Source organism: Ambystoma mexicanum, chromosome 3p (genome assembly GCF_040938575.1).
Source record: "Ambystoma mexicanum isolate Mex_15411 chromosome 3p, UKY_AmexF1_1, whole genome shotgun sequence".
NCBI classification, from domain to species: Eukaryota; Metazoa; Chordata; class Amphibia; order Caudata; family Ambystomatidae; genus Ambystoma; species Ambystoma mexicanum.
In genome coordinates this window covers 248,125,833-248,142,526 of record NC_090925.1, presented here as the reverse complement: position 1 = coordinate 248,142,526, position 16,694 = coordinate 248,125,833, and the positions used below count along the sequence as shown (strand labels likewise).

Below are 16,694 nucleotides of genomic sequence, written 5' to 3'. Positions count from 1 at the left end.
TGCCTTAATGACAGGGGCTTTCCACCAGGACACCTTGTTCTGTGAAGTGGTGTAAGACAAGGCCGCCAGATACACTTCTGGAATTAAATACTAGGCAGGAGTTGTGCAAGTAAAGCATGTAGTGTAGAATGTTAGCTGGAGAACATTCTATTGGGTTTAGCGATTGATGTGCACCATATCACAAATCTCTTCCTCTTATTAAAATAAGAGTGCCTGGCGTTGGGTTTTCGTGCCTCTAAGTATATCCATACACTTTGTGGAAGATTTAAGTGGCCAAACGGACTTCAGGAGCCAAGCTGCCAAGTTCATAGATTGGGCACGGGAGGAGGGATGCCCCTTCGTGTTGTGTCAGCATGTTGTATGGGCACAGGAGCCTGATTGGGTCACACATGGCCAGTTTGAGCAGGTGTGGAAACCAAGACTGTCTTGCCCTCATAGGAGCAACCAGGATCAGAGTTGTGCACTATCTTGCCGAGAAGTGGTGTTGGGGGGGGGGGGGGGGACAGGGAGGAAGCGTAAGCAAATTTCCCTGACCAGTTCATCCACAGGGGGGTTCCTCTTGAACCCTGGGTAGGGGAAACTGGACTCAAAGTCTGGGTATTTTGCGTTTAGGTTTGTGGCGAACAAGTCTAGTGTGGGGTGACCCCATTGCGAGAATATTCTGTCTAGGATATCTGTTGAGTTGCCACACATGCTCTTCTGGTAGAGGGTGTCTGCTTACAGCGTCTGCCAGAGAATTGAGCTCCACTGAAACATGTTGAGATGTTAGGAACATGTACCACTTGAGTGCCCACTTCAATATTTTTGGGAATAGCTTATACAGCGCGTGTGCATCCTTGCTTGTTCAGATAGAACATGGTTGTGGTGGAGTCTGAAGATCTGCATTGTTTGACCCTTGAGATGTTGCTGAAAGTCCTGAAGCGCTCTCGGACTGCCAAGAGTTCTAGGAAGTTGATGTCTTTGGGGAGTAGCGTGTCTCCACTGGCCGGGGGCTGTGTGGTGGAGGAAGTGGGCCCCCCCAGCCAGCGAGTGAGGCATCTGTAGTTGGGATTGCTTGTGCTGCTGGAGTGTGAAAATGTTCCCCTTTTAACAGGTTGTCCTTGGACCACCAGCGAAGAGGCTGAACCAGGGTTTGCGAAACTACCACTAGATCATCCCCACTGCCAGCTTGCCCGAGACCACCGTTCTCACTAACCCTTCCTGCATTGGACGCATGTGCAGGCGCGCGCGTTTGGAACCAAGTGGATGCATGAGGCCATCCCGAGCAAGTGCATTGCTTTGCATACAGTTATCTGGCAACTGACCTTGTAGGGAGGTACTTGTAAAAGCATATTTTGTACTCCCTCGTTTGAGGGGAAAGCCAGCTACTCTTGAGTTTAGGATAGCCCCTCGAAATTGTTTTATTTGGCTGGGTACTAGACTTTCTTCTCGTTGGAGAAACCCAGACTGAAGAGATTGTTTATTGCCTTCTGCAAGTTTAATTTGCAAATTTGAGGAGATTCCCCGGTGACAAACCAGTTGTCCAGATAAGGATATATACTGGGATGACCTTCTGTGCAGGTGTGCTGCAACTACTGCAAGCACCTTTGTGAATACTCTTGGTGCCGAGGCAATGCCAAATGGGAGTACTTTGAACTGGTAGCGTACTCCCACCATCTTGAAGTGTAGGAATTTTCTGTGCACAGGGTGCATTGAAATATGAAAGTATGCATCTTTCATATCCAATGTTGCCATGTAGTCTCCCCGTTTTAGGAATGGAACCACCTCTTGGAGCGTGGTCATACGAAACCTTTGGGGTTTAACATTTGTTTGCAGGGCGCAGATCTAATAACGGGCGCATGGTAAGGTCTTTCTTTGGTACAAGAAAGTACGTTGAATAAACACCCTGGTTTACCTCGTTTGCCGGGATGATCTTTATGGCGCCCTTTTCCAGCAGCACGTTTATTTCCTCCAGTAATGTGCTCTGTTCTTCTGCTATCATTTTCTTCGGTCTTGGCAGACGTTATCCCCTCCCATGCGTGGGTGAAGTGTGAAATTGGGCCTCCTACTGGAGTGGCATAGGAGGGACCTGAAACTGTGCATCATTGTTTGGGAAGGGGTGAGCCTCTCCCAGGTGAGGTTCTGCCCCTTTTATTTCCTCTTTGAAAATTGGACGAGGAACCATGGCCTTGCGACTGGCCCCAAGACGAGAACTGTCCACCCAGAGTGTAGCCTGAGGAACTTTGAACAACCCTGGCCTGGCAATCTAGAGTTTGGGGAGCCCCATTGGGAATAGGGGGGTTGTCTGCCAACTGTCCAAGGGATTTAAGAGTATCTTATTCCTCCTTTGCACTCGGCTTCTTCTACGGCCTTCCCGAATAACACATTTGGCTCCACTGGCATGTTTAAGAGGGTTGCCAGAGTTTCTATCTTAAACCCAGACTATGAGCCAGGAGTGGCGCTTCATGAGCATGCCCTCTGCTGTGATGTGTCCTGCATGATCTGCCGCATCAAGGTTATTCTTTAGGATGCAGTTTGCGACTGGCTTGCCTTCTGAGATGGTCTTCAGTAATTGAGCCTTTAGTGGTTCTGGGACGGCTTCAATTTGGCGGTCTAGGTCATCCCATTTGTGGCAGCCTGTTAGCGATTCTGGTGTGGTATGTTGCAGAGGAGGTGACTTTTCTCCCAAAAGTATTTATCTTTTTGCTTTCCTTGTCCGTTGGGGCTTCTGCCAATGCCAGGGGAGTGCCTGCACTTTTTCTGGTGGTGACCACTAGGGAATCTGGTTTAAGCGGACTTCAGAAAATACAGGGGGACAGTGGGCGCAGGTCTGAATAGTTTTCTATTCTGGGGTAGACCACCCTTGTGAGACTAGGCGCCAGTAGGGATGGCTGGATGAGTCTTAGGACAGACTGCAGGAGTGGGAAAAACTGGGTGGCAGACTTTGTCTTCCAGAATATCTTCCACGTAGTCCTTGTCGACCTGTGCCTCCTAAGTGTCTAAATCAAAACGTTCTGCCGCCTTTAGTAGCAGTTAATTGTACTGAAGTTGTCAAACAGTGAATCTGCTACCGGCTGGATCACGTAAATGTAATCGTCATAATACAAGTCCTGATCGGGGTCTTAGTATGTCGAGGCTGGAGTGCCTAGAGCAGGGATGCTTGGCTGTGGCTCTGGACGAGACTTCTTTACAGGGGACTGCTGTGCTGATGCCCATAGCTGTGAGGCATTCAAGAATTGTCAGTTGGTCAAGGTGTCTGTCCATGAAGTCTACGAAACAAGACACTATAATTTTATTGAACTGTTTAGGTGTACATTTGCATGAGGGCAAGCAGGGGTGGACAGGGAAATAAGAGGCCCTGGAAATAATTACTGGGGACCAAAAGAGGCCCTGGAAATAATGTTCAAAGTGGCCCCATATGACACATTTCCAGCAAGCCCAATGCTTTCCTTATGAGACAATTTGGAACTACCACACAAAAGAGGCCCAGGGTGCAGAGGCCCACTAGGAAATCTCCAGAGTTCCCTATAGGCCAGTACACCCCTGGGGGCAAGAAGCATGACATGACAGGGTTGGCCTGGGAGGGAGTTCCATCCTTGTGGTGCATGGCCCCTGAGAGTGTCTAAGGGGGTGGAAAACCCCCATCTGTCTTTTAAGGCCAAGGGCTTCGAATGATGTCTTGCAGCGACCTCGCTTTAAGCAGGGAAGCACAAATTGGCTCCTGCATTTTTGGCGTTTTCTTGGTAGACACCGAAACTCCTTTTGCCGCCTGTTTTTCGGTGTGTGAAAGCAGTGCCTTTTTAAGTGTGGTGTCTGAACAGTCTTTCGCATTTTGGGAACTGTTGTGAAGCAAATGTGTACGCTATGGCCCAGAGGACAATGAACCTTAGCCTTTGCCCTGGACCCCGCATGGGCCTCGACGGTACCGTCGAGGGTCTGCTGTGGGGTAGGTTCTTTGCGAGTTTGTGCTTGTGTGTACCCTGGCCGCCGGGCGTCTTGTCCATCACAGAGCTGCTGGCCTGCTTCTTGGAGTCAGGGGCCTGCACATGGGGTTCCAACAGACCCTGCTCGCCTTGGGCATCACTCAAGACCCCAAAACTGCCCTTGCTGGAGTCCTCCGTCATCTCGATGGAGGCCTTGGCCTGCATGGCGTAAGGTGTGCAGCATTTGGTCTGCCGATCCTCTAAGGTCTTCAGCTGAAAAAGTTTGAGTGAACTGGATACTCCAGCCCCTTTGAGGAGTAGCAATTACCCTGGCGTTGGATGGGGATGCAGATTTAATTCATACATCAATAATGGAGACGACACAGGTAGTTGGCAAAAGGAAGATGGTTTTCATATTAAGTATCTTAAACAGGGAGCTTAACGATCATCAACGAATTCGCTCGATTCTTACTCAAACATGTTTTAGTAAAAACAGATTTTAGAAGGAAAACGCATCAATGATGTGAACCTACGCATGTACTAGCGTCATCCTACGTGGCAAACTACAAAAACCTACGAGTATGGGCGATTGGCTGGGAGTGAGTATATGATCCATACTAGTCTAAAAAAGTGTGACTATGCAATTGGTTACACATCAGGTGGGGCAACTAAGCCCTCCCCTAAAAATTACTAAGAATGTCAATAAATACACATCCCATTGGTTTGCCCAACTACGGGACCCCCTGAATACACAATCCTCTACGATTGATTGGCACTAACCTCTGTCAGTACTTTTCCATCTACGTCTAGCAACATGCAGGCTGGCCATCCAGGTGCTGGTGAGTTTGCATTACCCATTGCTTACCACCAATTAGTATATCAATCCATCATCACTTCAATGGTCTGTCAATTACGCCTTTGAAGCTCAGCCTTGCAAGTGTTAGCTCTGAGAAATTAAGGGAGTGAGAAGCGCAGTCTGCCCTCGAGCGCAAGTGTGACTATTTCGTTCGTCCAAATTCATGCTTCCATGTGACTGGAGACCATGGAATCAAGCCTTTTCGTGCATTTAATACTATTTTTTAAATAAACCTCCAACATCTTCCTTGTTATGTTCATGCCTTTTGAACAGGAGTTTTGTTCTTTCACACGATTTTGTATCCAATGTCAGTTCACACCAGTTTGATAAAACCATGGCTCCTTGGCTCATCCAGCCGCGTCTGCTGAGATTTACTTTGTAATTCAACTTGCTTTTCAACTGCGACACGAGAAATGAGGCCTCCTTGGTATTGTCCAGCACTGCTATAATGCGTAGTGGAAACACCCATCCTATACATACATACGGGACACATTACTCACCGTAATAGTATTTCTGATGCTTGTATCTGCTTAGATTCACATGCTGTGCATAGGCCGACATCTAGTGGAAGCAGCGGAGTATTACAGTTGTTTTCGAAACTCAAAAAGGGTCGTCGACAGGGCGTGCCAGTAATACTATCACTAGTGTGACGTCCACTGTACCCATGATCCCTCATGCGTCGGGATCCCCCAGATTGTTATTTTTCCTGACATCAGGTAGCATGCAGTGTAGCGCGAGTACAGTTGTATCCAAGCAGATACGTATCAGACAAGCTCATAAGCATCCATGTGCCTTCTTTCCGAGGGGAAGAACGGTGGGTTGCATGTGAATTTAAGCAGATACAAGCATCAGAAATACAATTACAGTGAGTAATGTATCCCTTCTGAGGCTTGTGGAATCTGCTTAGATCACATGCTGTGCATAGATTAGCGAGCAGTGGAAAAATGAGGTGGGATGTGAGAAGATTCATGAGCGGATAAATGTTAGAACCGCTTGTCCCACTTGTGTATCTGTCTTGGAATGTGGGTCAATGCAGTAGTGCTGAGTGAAAGTATGTACAGAGCTCCATGTAGCTGCCTTGCAGATACTGTCTAAGGGGACATTTGCAATGAAAGCCAGAGTAGCTCCAGTACCTCTTGTGGAGTGAGTCCTGGGTGTAAAATGCAGTGTTTTATCTGATAGGGAATAGCACCTGCAAGCTAAGTACCTTCAACAAAGTACCGCTTTGCCCGCTTTCTACACGAGACGCTGCTTGTCTGCCTCGTTTGTCAGACTTTTGTGGACCATTGAGGTATCTAATGACTGCCTGCGTCTTGCAACACAACTCAAAGTACTTTTTGATTTGAAGACTTATTTTCCTTCGGTTTGTTTGCTTTTTTAGCAAATCTTTCTTAAGTGTTGGGCTACGCCCCTGGAAGGGCTGAACTTGTGTTTCTTTATACATAACGTCCACGCACCTGCAAGCGAAGTACCTTCAACAAAGTACTGCTTTGCCCGGCGTAGCTGAGCGTAACAGCGCCTATTGTCCTGCACGCCACTCAAAAAACTGGTTAAGAGCGACTGGTCTAAGTAAATTATTTAAAGTATTTGTGTCTATGCCCATGTTTAATCATTTATACTCTAACATCCTGTATGCCTGAATGTGCTCTTGTCTCTTCCAAGATGGTGGACACAGGTAACTTGCACGCCATGTGTAGAACGCACACATCGATTAGGTTAACCCCAAGGCATAACACCAGAAACACACCTAATGTGTGTACAAATGCAAGTGCAAACGAGTGTGCAAATGCTTCCAATGCGAGCATACTCAACCTGCTTTTACCATCTAGAAAGCCACACCTGGCAGGTACCTTGCAAACCTCAAATTGCGCCCCTGAGCGCTCTAATCGAACTGCCTATGCAAAAGTTTCCACTCGTAATGTTTCTATGCCACATTTGTTGTCAGACTCTCTGCTTCCAGCGGAAAGACCTATAAATGTAAAATCCGTATAGCTTCCCATCCCTTCTCCAAGTGTCGACCTTTCAATCCACGAGTCTCTGCAAAGGGATAAACGGCTCTATGCGAGTCAGTGTGAATCCCCTATCTCTATCCATAGCGAAAACTTAGATCATCAACATGACATTTCTTCAATAAGTAGTGTGTCTGATGAAAAATCGCTGTATGTACATCCCACCCCTATTCAACGTCCAAAGTAATCATAGATACTCCTACTCAACCCATGATGTTAGAGATCACTCACAGCCATTAATACCACCATTTTGAGTGTATTTAAACGACTAGATGAAAAAGCATCTAGGCAGACTATTAAAATAAACTATGTGAATGGATTGCATCTTTAAAACCTTTGCCTTCCATTAACTTCGTCATGTCCGTCTCCCATCACCATCGCAGATGACCCTATAACTTTTCCTACAGTGTTAACCTTTCCAGAAATTATTCTACTTATTGAAGCATTAGGCCACAGTGTTAATCCACAGACAGGAGATGCCTCATGGGCGAGTATACCTTAAGATCCTAAGACTTCGCCCTCGGAGATCCAAATCGAGAGGTGTGAAGTTGTTTCGGATATTGAAGCACCCTGTCCGGATATCTTACATTGCCCGGATCTTCATCCTGTTCCCCGAAAAACTAAACAAACGAAAAAGAAAATGACTCCACGCCAATCGCTGATTAAAAAGTCCAAAAACATGGCAGCCACGAAGATATCGAAGAACTCCTTAGCCACCTTTTTTAAAGCTGTTTCTGTTGGTTCAAATCCGGAGTCAGATTTTGTCAAAAATACCTCCTCAAGACAATGCGACGTTGAAAAGGTGAGCACAATAGTTATATCATCTCAAATCTTACATTATTCACCACTAAACAAACTTGTAAATGCTTTAGAACATCCATTTATTTCGGATGCTTTACCAAATACTTTGCCTACTATATTTAACAATTTGACTTTCAGGGCTGCACAAATACATAACGATAATATTCAAACAGTTAAGATCGGACACAAATTCACATCTTGACCATATAAAGACCTCAATTGATATGTATTTTAAATTCAAACTTCCAGCAGCGGATTGCATTGCTGAGAAAACCTCTCACATTCCGTCTATGGATAATATGAGAGAGATGGTTAAGTATTTAAAAGCCAAACTTCGATCTATTGCACCACCTGATCGGAAGCTTCCTCCCTCTTCGATCTAGACTGACCAGCCCCCCATTTCCTTTAGATCCATTGTTTACTGGTCATCAAAATATGACTAAAAACTCTACCAATGACCAGTCTAACTCCAACTTGGTCGCAATGCAAATAAAGAACATTGTTGATGCCTTTTTTGACAAACGGGTAAACATGGATCCAGACCCCACACAATTGCATCCAGTGTCTGGTGTTTCGATCTCTGGTCCCTTGGCCACACATGCAACGAGTTGCGCTAATAATAACAGCTCAATTCATTCAAATCAAGATCTACAAACTCATGACATCCGATTCGACAACATGCCGGAGTGCCATGACTATGTTGCCTCAAGCCACACATACTAAGACCACTAACACATTTATTGAAAAAAAGATGTTAACCTCTCAACAAACCCGACCAAAAATGTCATTCCCTCATCATGAAATGTAGAGGAGGCCAAAGACAATGCATTTTGAATATTTTCAATGATGTTGGGGACTTAGAAAATGTAATCACCGGTGACTTAGACCTAGTAGAGTTTATAGCGGGTCAGCACTTCACAGTGGTGCTATTATGGATTCCTTCAGCGATAGCCGCCAAGACCATTTGGAATGCGAAGCTGTCGCTCTTTGATATGGGTTTCCTAATTTCTCAGGATCCTGAGAGATCTCAAAACCTATTTGAACCCATGATTACTTAACTGGGTCGAAATTGACTATCTCAGACGTAAATCTTTCAATCCACCAAAAACTCTTACCACTTCATAACCACAAAATGTACGAAATAACAGTTCTTTAACTGTCGTTCTCTTCCCAACTCTCTCTTGACTCCTCTCTCCCTCTACTTCTAATCCCTCCTCCAATTCTTCTCTCTCCCTCTGACTTCGCTAACTACTTCTCTTCTAAGATTATTTTTTGCCGAAGGGAAACCCATTCACCCTCCCTCGGATCTCCCTTCTCCACTTCCCCCATCCCCCTTCCTGCTTGTCCATCTTCTCTCCCGTCTCCCCATCTGAAGTTTCCACCCTCTTATCCAAAGCCCACCCAACGTCTGCCCTCACTGACCTCCCTTCCCATCCCTAAGATTTACCCTCTTCTTATCCCCTACCTCACTTCCTTCTTCAACATCTGTCTCTTCAGCTACCTTTCCCACTGCCTTTAAACATGCCACTATCATCCCCATTCTAAAGAAACCTTCTGCGGACCCTCGTCTCACCTCTTTCAGACCTCTCTTCTCCCATTCCTCTCCAAACTTCTCGAACGCCTTGCCTACTCTCAACTTTCATCCTTTGTCACCAATTCCTCGCTCTTACCACCTTTCCAATCAGGCATTCGTCCTAAACACTCAACTGAAACTGCTCTCACTTCTATTCTTAACTCCTTTCTTACTGCTCGCCATGCCAAACAATCCTCTATCCTTAATATCCTTGATCTCTCTGCAGTCTTTGACACTGTCTCTCACCCCCTTCTCCTTCATACTCTCTCCTCCTTTGGCTTCAAAGGCACCGTACTCAACTGGTTATCCTGCTACCTCTCTTCCCGCTCCTTTACTGTCTCCTGGGGTGGCTGGTCCTCTCCCAACTATCCTCTTGAATATGTCGTGTCCCAAGGCTCTGCACTAGGCTCTTTCCTCTTCTCTCTCTACACCTCCCTCATTACTCCCATTATCTCCTCGTTTGGCATCTCCCACCACTTCTACGCTGACTACACACAACTCTTCCTCTTTCTCCTCCTCTACTGAACTCCACCTACAACTCTTCCTGCCATTAAGAACTGCATGTCTTCTCACTTTCCCTCTCAACACAGACAAGACAGAAGTGCTATTCTTTCCCTCTCTTCCCCCTCCTTATCCTCCCCCTTTCATTCACTTCCCTCCCTCAAACCTTCCCATCTCTCTTGAAGCTCGTAACTTAGGCGTACTCTTCGGCTCCTCTCCCTCATTCTCCCAACACATCTCCCTCACTTCTCGCACCTGTCGTTTCCACCTCTTCAACATTCGCAAAATCCATCCCTCTCACTTTCCACGCCATTAAACTCTTAATCTCCTCCCTCATCTTCTCCCGCCTCTTCTACTGCTCTTCGGACTTCCTACTTCTCACCTCACCCCTCTTAAATCCATCTACCACTCTGCTGTTGGCACCCTCTGTCTTCTCACCTCCCGTGACTCCATCTCCACCTCTCTCTACCTTGGCTGGCTTCCCTTCCACTCCCAACTTAAATTCCAATTTCTCTGCCTTGTCTTCAAATCTCTTCATGGTCTCCCCCCCCTTATCTCTTCTCCCTTCTCTCCTTCTACTCCCCCTCCCGTTCCCTTCGATCTGCTGACCATTTCCTCCTCACTTCACCCCCACCCTCCTGTGCCTCCTCCCGTTTTCGCTCCTTTCAACTCTTAGCACCTCTACACTGGAACTCCCTTCCTCTTGTTATCTGTTCCTCTCCCACCTTCACTTCATTCCGCACTTCCCTTAAATCTCTCCTCCATTCTCCGCCTTGAAACCCCTTCTCCCCCTCCTACTTCTACCCCCTTCCTCACTCTTTTCCCCAACCTTCTCCTACCTTCCCTCCTCCACCCTCCCCCTTCCCTGTCCCTCTCCCCGTCCTCTCTATCCCTCAGTTAATTGCTCTTCTCACTGTTTTATTGCTTGATCGATTCATATTGTAATTGCTTCACTGTTATTTAGTTCATGTTTTATGTATTGTTCCATGTACAGTGCTTTGGCGTAAGGCGCTTTAAAAATAAATAAAGAATACAAATAAATACAAATAACTTTGTGCTGTTGGAACACAAGGGGGCATGTGCATCCTCAGTTCAATTGATAACTTTAAACATCCCTTTGATGCATTGGTTTTTCAAGAGACATGGTTAACTAAACCTCCGATATGGGACAATTATACAATTTCCCTTGTACCTGTCAACAGAGGAGATAAGGGGTGACCCACTTCGGGTCTCTTGGTGGCTGTTAGTCTGTCTTCTGACTATTCCATTGAACCCTGGCTCTCGTTTGGAACCTTCATACAATTGGTTAAATTAACGTGGCCTCATGGCAATATAGCCTTAGTAAATATCTATCGTAACCCAATGTGAGTTTCAAATAGCCTTTTCCTTCAAGAGCTCTCTGATATGTTAGAAACAGTTGCTCTATCGAAGGACATTACAGCTACTATACTGGCTGGTGACATTAACATCGATTGCATTAATCCTAAAAATGATTTTGTCACTCAAGAGGCCCTAATTTGGTCCACCTTTGTCTGACAGAAACCTTAAAATGGTGAATGGGGCAGTGTTGGAAGATTTACCAGCAGGTTCTACCTGTTACAGGGACAAACTTGTCAGTACCATTGATTATATATATGTTGACTAGTGTTTGTTTTCACAGATCAGGTCTCTAGTTATTTCATCTCAGCCTCAGTGATCATAACTCACTATTCTTCGAAATTCTGAGGCCTATAGCTATCAAATGTAGACTATGGTATCGATCTGCGCTTATGATCAATCAGGCTAGAACTCGTTTCTCTTGGTCGACCACTAAGCTTAATCTTAGTATTGTGGCTCAACTTTCACCTGATAACAATGTTAGAATATACTCATTGTCCAAAAATCTAAAATAACTACTTAATTATGAAATCAAAGCCATCAACCCATTTGCATTCATTCGATGTAGAACTGAATAATAAGAGCAGAGAAAAGAACGTAAGCTCTTTCATCCTCCTCTACATATCCACATGAAGCACTTAAAACTGTTAATTGTAGGTATATGAATTGGATTGGTGCTAGCCGATCCATCCTCTTTCAGCACGATGGTGAAAATGTTAAACACTCACTTTGAAAAGATCTGCTGATATATGGAGACTTCTCAATCATACAAATTGCTCTAATCAAATTGGAGCTCAAGCAAATGGAGAACAAGAACAGTGGATTTCACATTTTACTGAAATGCACAATATATGTATAAATATCAAAGAGGGGGATCAGCATACAAGATAGCCTTTAGATTCCAACATAGACTACATTGTCTACTACATAAAAACAGCTAACAAATCTAGAGCAGCCGGCCCGCATGGCTTAAATAACATGCTAAAGGCCAATGCGCAGCTACGGGCCAAAATCGTATTCCACCTTTTCAACATATATTAAGTACAAACATTCTACCCATTTCCTGGCATAAGTGAATCATTGTACCCATTTTTAAAAAGGGGGATTTGTCTCTACCAAAAAACTACAGACCCATCGCCCTACAACACACTGGGAAAACATTTTGCCAAATTTGTCCTCCGAGACTTTTGTGCCTGGACCCTACACTGCAATCATTGAGATCCACATCAAACAGGTTTCATTGCAGGCATGGGTACGACTGTAAATCTGTTTTGTCTAAATGCTCTAAAATTACAATGTCATTAGTCAAAACAGGTCTATTTTGCCTTTGTAGATTTACATTCGGCATTCGACTCAATTTCTAGAGTCAAACTAACGGTAAAACTAGCCAGAGATAAGTGTCCTGCAACGCTTTCTGATGTAATTTACAACTTTCACTCTTCCACACCTGTCCAAATTAGAATCAATCGGAATGGCCTACTTTCTAGGCCCATTGCTACATCAGGTGGCCTTAAGCAAAGCTGCTTACTGGCCTCGGCTATTTAACTATTTTATTCATGACATCAAATATAATTTTGGTATTGTGCAATCTGATTCTCCTAGAATTAATGGTGTTCCTATAAAAGCCCTCATGTATGCCGATGACATTGTTTTAATATCCAAGACTCTGTCTGGGCTGCAAAAGCTATCGACTGCATTTGATTCATATACAACCAAAAATGAACTCAGAGTCCACTTCTAAAACACAATCAGTACTGTATAAGCCAAAGCGTGGTGGCCACACCTCGCATCATTGGTCTATTAACAAAGTGAAATTACGAATTGTTCCAGCGTACACATACTTGGGGCTTATCTTTGAGACTATATTGAAACCCACAAAACATCTTAGGCTTGCATTCTCCTAGCCCGATATGGCAAATTCAGTTACTCCAGCAGTGTTATTTTGGAAAATGAAGGTTATCCCTACCATAATTTATGGTTTAGAAACAGGCGTTTCATTGTCTGCTCTGATCTTTGAGAAATGGGAAGCAAAATGTTGGCGCAGAGTATTGAATCTACCTCTGTGTTCCCATCTCGTGGCTACGTTAAGAACTAGGTATCACTTCATTAGCTGCAGTTTATCAATGGAGGCTATGTGCATTCTTGGGAAAGTGCCTCATTTCTGCTCACACAGAAACCATGCTAAAAATGCTCTCAAGATATGTTTGGTACCCAAAATCCGTTTATACGCAAATGGTCAGCCACATACCAGATTTTGTTACACGCAGATATCACCATCGACCTCATCTTAAATCCAGATAAAGCTAAACAAAAATGTATCAGACTGGATTGATAACCAAAATAAATGTCTGGAATACAAGTGATATTAGTCAAAGATTCCCTCCAAAATCAAGCGGCGTGATGGAAGGGAGTAGTTTCTTACCTGTAACTCCATTTCTCCAGCATTGGTATCTTTCATGGATTCACATGCTTAGAATATTCCCCGTCGTCAGACTGGGAACCCTCGGTACACATATATATAGTCATTTCCAATAGGAAAAACTTCTGCCCTATCCCCGTCTGCGTCCTCTACGGGGCCGCCCACGTACGCCCCGTTGGACGTGATGGTATATAAGCCCCGCCCCCGCGGGTCCCTTCAGATTTCGACCCCTCCAAGATAACGGGGGGAAAAACTTGCTTACATACCAATCTTCCACATTGCAGTCCGGGGAGGCCGGAGGGCGCATGTGAATCCATGAAAGATACCAATGCTGGAGAAATGGAGTTACAGGTAAGAAACTACTCCCTTCTCCAGCATTGGATCTTTCATGGATTCACATGCTTAGAATAGATTGTAAAGCAGTAACATCAAGAAGGAGGTGAGAGTGCAATGTAACTTACATTCGTAGAGACACCCCCAAACACTACCGTTTACACCATGTATGTAAGCAACAACTTATTATACTGATACGAAACGGATTTTCGCCATACAATGCTATGTCATATGACTCAGTATGCACCCCTTGCGCACATATCTACCCAACCACTTATGTTTAGGTCAATAAACTATGCACATTCATGTATACACTCTGAAAAACCAGCTGAGGCCAAATAATAATAGGCAGCATTCTACTTGAAACTTTGGCTTACCTCATTGAAAAAGGTGGCGAAGCACTGCCCTTCCCATTTGTACCTCATCCGCGTGCTGCTTTTCCAGGCAGTAGTGGCGCGTAAACGTGTGCGGAACAGACCATGCCGCCGCCTGGCAGATGTCCGTCAGCGGAATTCCTGCCCATAGAGCCACGGAGGAAGATGTCGATCTCGTGGAATGGGCTCTGGGACGATGTAGTAGAGGTCTCCCGGCCTTGGAATGACACAGGGTAATCGCCGAGGAGACCCAGCGAGCCAGACCTTGTTTGGAGATAGCCTTACCCCTAGCCGAGGGGCCGTAGGCGACGAATAGCTGTCTGGTGGCTCTGATATCTTGCGTTTTTTGTAGGTAAAATTTTAGCGCCCTTTTGACGTCCAGAGTGTGAAGAGCCTTCTCCGCCGTCGACGAAGGAGATGCAAAGAAAGTAGGGAGTACCAGGGTCGAGTGCTTATGATAGACCGACGGTACTTTTGGGATGAATGAAGGGTTAGTTGATAAAATAACTTTGTCCTTAAAGAACCTCAGATATGGAGGGTCTATGACCAGTGCCTGTAGTTCCGACATTCTTCTAGCCGAAGTGATGGCAACTAGGAACGCGAGTTTCCAAGATAGAAATTGTAGAGATGAAGAGGACATTGGCTCAAAGGGAGGCTTCATTAAGGCAGCTAGAACCGTGTTCAGACTCCACGACGGTGGGAACCGTTTTTCCGGAGGGAAGGTTCTAAACAGACCCTTCATGAAATGCTTCACTAGCCTGTCACTGAATAGTGGAGGGGACTGTCTTCTTCTGGTAAATCTCGAAACAGCCGCCAGGTGTACTTTGATTGACGATGATGACAGTCCGCTTTCCGCAAGATGAAGAAGATACGGGAGGATTTGCTCCGGAGTTACTTCCAAAGGTTGTATATTTTGTTGTGTTTGACACCATATACAGAACCTTTTCCATTTGCTTACATATGATTTGTTAGTGGACGGGGCTCTGGCCGCCTGCAGAATCCTTCGGCAATCAGTCGAGACTTTTAGGTTCCCGAACTCCAAGAAGTCAGGAGCCATGCAGTTAAGTTCAGGCTGTCCGGATTGTGGTGCCACACGGTCCCCTCGTCCCTGGACAGGAGGTTCGGTACTTTCCTGAATGGTATCGGCTGATCCAGCGACAGATGAAGGAGGTCTGAGAACCATGGTTGCCTCGGCCAGCGCGGGGCCACTAGGATGACCCGGCAATTGTACCTGTGGATCCCCTGGATCGTCCTCCGTATGAGGGGAAATGGAGGGAAGGCGTAGAGGAACTTGCCTGTCCACGGAAACGAGAACGCTTCCCCCAGGGAGTCTGTTTGGGGCCATCTGCTCGCGAACTGAGCACATTTCCGGTTTCTTTCCGTGGCGAAGAGATCGATCGACGGGGTCCCCCATCTTTCGAAGATTTCCCCGAGTTGAGTGGAGTCCAGCTCCCACTCGTGTATTTGTGACATAGTCCTGCTCAGGGAATCCGCCTGCAAGTTCTTCGCTCCCGGTAGGTGGTATGCCACTAGGGAGATGTGGTGTTTTAAAGCCCAATGCCAGATCTTTTGAGCTTCCTTCGAGAGGGTCCTGGATCTGGTGCCACCCTGTTTTATCAGGTAGAACATAGCTGTCGTATTGTCCGTGAGCACTCTTACTTTTGACCCCTTGATGTGTGGGAGGAAAGATTTCAGGGCCCATCTCACCGCCCTTAGCTCCAGGACGTTGATATGTAGGCGAGATTCGGTCGACGACCACCTGCCTTGGGTTTGGTGACGTGACATGTGTGCTCCCCAGCCCGACAGAGAGGCGTCTGTAATGATGGTGTTCTGAAATTCCGGCTCCTGCAAGGGGACCCCTCTGTCCAGGTTGCGCGCCACTTTCCACCATCGGATGGCTTTGATAACTCGTTCGTCGTCGACTATTATCTTGTCCGACCAGCGGCCTGTGGCCTGCTTCCATCTGTCTGATAGGAACTCCTGTAGAGGTCTCATGAACAACCGGCAGTTCGCGACTAGGTGGATGCACGATGCCATGGAGCCGAGGAGAGCCGCATATTTTCTTACTGACAACCTTCTCTGTAAACGAAGTTGGCTTGTCAGGTGTTTGATTTTCAACAACCTTTCCAGGGATGGTTTCACTAGTCCCGTGTGGGTGTCGAATTGAGCACCTAGGAACTTCAAGCTCTTCGAGGGCTTTAGTGAAGACTTTTCGTAGTTCACTGCAAATCCCAGACGCTGTAGCAGTCGCAAGGTGGTCAATAGGCTGTCATTGGTCGACGCTGGGGAGGATCCCCTCACGAGCCAGTCGTCGAGGTACGGGTAAACGTGATGCCCTTCCTTCCGCAGCCAGGCTGCTACGGGTGCTAGGCACTTTGTAAAGGTTCTTGGGGAGGACTTCAGGCCGAAAGGGAGCACAGTAAATTGGTAGTGTGTTTGGCCGACTAGGAACCTCAGGAACCTCCTGTGGTGAGTGCGCACCGGAATGTGAAAATACGCATCTTGGAGGTCCAGAGACGCTAGGAAATCGTTCTTTTGGACCGATCTGA

At 46.0% G+C, this 16,694-nt stretch overlaps 1 protein-coding gene across 3 annotated transcripts in view; it reads right to left on the bottom strand.

Annotated features, from left to right (window-relative positions):
- The window catches only part of LSM14B (LSM family member 14B), a 321,849-nt gene that overhangs the window by 30,327 nt on the left and 274,828 nt on the right, over window positions 1-16,694 (bottom strand). The gene's annotated exons all lie outside the window — the stretch shown is intronic.